This window comes from Peromyscus maniculatus, chromosome 14 (genome assembly GCF_049852395.1).
Source record: "Peromyscus maniculatus bairdii isolate BWxNUB_F1_BW_parent chromosome 14, HU_Pman_BW_mat_3.1, whole genome shotgun sequence".
Lineage (NCBI taxonomy): Eukaryota > Metazoa > Chordata > Mammalia > Rodentia > Cricetidae > Peromyscus > Peromyscus maniculatus.
This window is the reverse complement of record NC_134865.1, coordinates 78,621,119-78,623,481: the sequence shown is the minus strand read 5'-3', so window position 1 is coordinate 78,623,481 and position 2,363 is coordinate 78,621,119. Positions and strand designations below refer to the sequence as shown.

The 2,363-nt window shown below is 47.6% G+C and overlaps 1 pseudogene; it reads left to right on the top strand.

Annotated features, from left to right (window-relative positions):
* Positions 1-1,589: 1,589 nt before the first annotated feature.
* Positions 1,590-2,103, top strand: LOC102918929 (CXXC motif containing zinc binding protein pseudogene; annotated as a pseudogene).
* The last annotated feature ends 260 nt before the right edge of the window (positions 2,104-2,363 follow it).

Sequence of the window (2,363 nt, the reverse complement as noted above, 5' to 3'; positions counted from 1 at the left end):
CTGATGTCCTCTTCTGACCTCTGCATGGACAGGACCCACGTGTGGTACACATACATACAGATAGACAGAACACTTATACCCATAAAATGAAATAAATTAGTCTAACAGGGGAGTATATTTAAAATGCAAGCTTTAGACTGTGGTGTGAGTGTGAGGACTTGAATTCAGATTGTGTAGAGGCCATGGAGGGTGGATTCATCTTTAAAGTTAATCCCCAAGATGTGGGTGGGGGAAGACAGACTTCTGTCTGGAGCTTATTGGTCATCCATCCAATGAACTCCTGGTTCAGTGAGTGACCCTGTGTCAAGAAAGAAAATGGACAGTTCTCAAAGAAGGCATTACTATTGACCGATGATCTACGCATACACACAAACACACACATCTATGCATGCACATGAACATGAACATACAGCCACATGAACAAGTGTATATGGAGAGGGGTGAAGTTCTTGGCTTTCTCCCTTTAGGTCTAGAATAAGAAGGCTCAGAGTCAGACAACTGTTTCTATAGGTGGCCCTGGAGCCCATTTCAGTTTGGCCATCACTGGGGACTGCCTGAAGCCCAGGGGACTTGGAAATCACAGGCCCATGGTGTCGTGTGGGGGAAGGGCTCTTCCACAGTCCTGGGTGATGGACTAACCTGACCAACTTTCCAGACCAGAGCCCCAGCCAGGTGCACAGCCTCTCCAGCCACATGGCAACTTCAGGTTTGGTGCCCAGGTCCAGATCTTCTACAGAAAACAACTCTGTCTCCCAAGAAGCCAAGGACCCTGAGGACAGCAGTGTGGCCCAGCTGGCTTTCTTAATGATTGATATCTACCTCCATTCCTTCAAGAATGACTGATTGACTTTAGAAATCAACACCAAGTCCATCCAAAACATCACAGCAACACATGACCAGAAAAAAGGCAACAGAGACTATGACTGCTCTCTTTCCACAGATGCTTCTCAGGCTCTCTGAAAAAATGACTTGATTTCCTTAGCTGAAGAATGGGCTATGAGAAGCCACCACGAGACCTCAAGACCGACAGCAGCAAGCCACCTGCCTCTGCTTCATGTTGGGAAGTCAGCTAGGGACCCTCCTCACCCTTGGCTTCCAGGAATCTGTTCTGACTTAGTTTCTTCCCAGATCCTAATCTGACCCACAGATTTTATTTCCAGGATAACACCTGTCTTCCAGGCCTTCCAGCTGGGCTCATTTCCCTCCGTCTTTGATTATTACAAGAACTAACAGAAATCTGGATTGAATTTATTTCTTCTAAGTCTTCAGAGCCATTTCCTGTCCCACACGAAGCCTCGTGGGTCAGGCACCGTGCACTGGCCGCTTGAAGGTGTCTTAGTCGACACGCATGTCCATGTCCTTTCCTAGGGATAGCAGGAGAGGGGAAATCTAAATAATCCCTTAGCTAGGTATCAGAGCAAGACATCTACTTCGACAAAACTGAAAGTCAAAACAAGCTATCATCACCCTTCCAAAGTTGTTGTATTTCCTTCAACTTCAGAATATGGTACCACTAAATTTTCTTCTAAATAATAGGATGGCTGGCAGCAAAGTGGTGGGAGCAGAGGCATTACAAGGACCCAGCAGCTATGGGGAAAATCGAGCTACAGCTCATAGCCAACACTGGAGATTGTCACCAATCTTCAGCCAGTGGGCGAGGACTTCCGGTGATACCTGAAGACGAAAAGCGTCAACTGTGGTGAGATTTCAGAGAACGGGCAATATTTCCAGCTGATGGACGGTGTGGTGCTGAGAGGAGGCTGTGGAAGTGTCTCCATGATCCAGGAGTGTAAGCTCCGTGCGCGGCAAACTTCATTGAAATTCTGAGCAGTGGCATCAAGTCTTACAATGCTGAAGACAACGAGAAGCTCAAGACTATGGTAGAGTTTCAGTGCTGGGGCCTTGAACCGACTGACTTCCAGCCCCAGGTTGGGTTTGTTGCTGAAGGTCTGGAGTCAGAGACAGTCTTCTGTGACAGTAATCTGCAGGAAAGGGTTAAGGAGTCTGTGGGGATCATCCAGGTCACCCATCAGTTTGTGAACTGTTGAACTGTCTTCCTGCAAACTTACTTGTGGGGACTGAGAAGAGAGGAAGTGCCCCTCGCAGCAGGCCCCGTGGAGACTTCTCATCTCTGACATCACAGTGCCCTCACTCACAGTGCCATCACAGTGCCCTCACAGTGCCCTCACAGCCTGCATGCTGGGCTTCACCACAGCTCTAAGACCCACCAATAAAGCCCCTGGTGGTGCCACAAAAATAAAATGATGACTTAAAATAACAGTGGTGCTCCATGGTAACTCTGTTAAGGGCTTACATTGCAAGCATGAATACAAGGTTTGATCATCCAGAATCCATATTTGAAA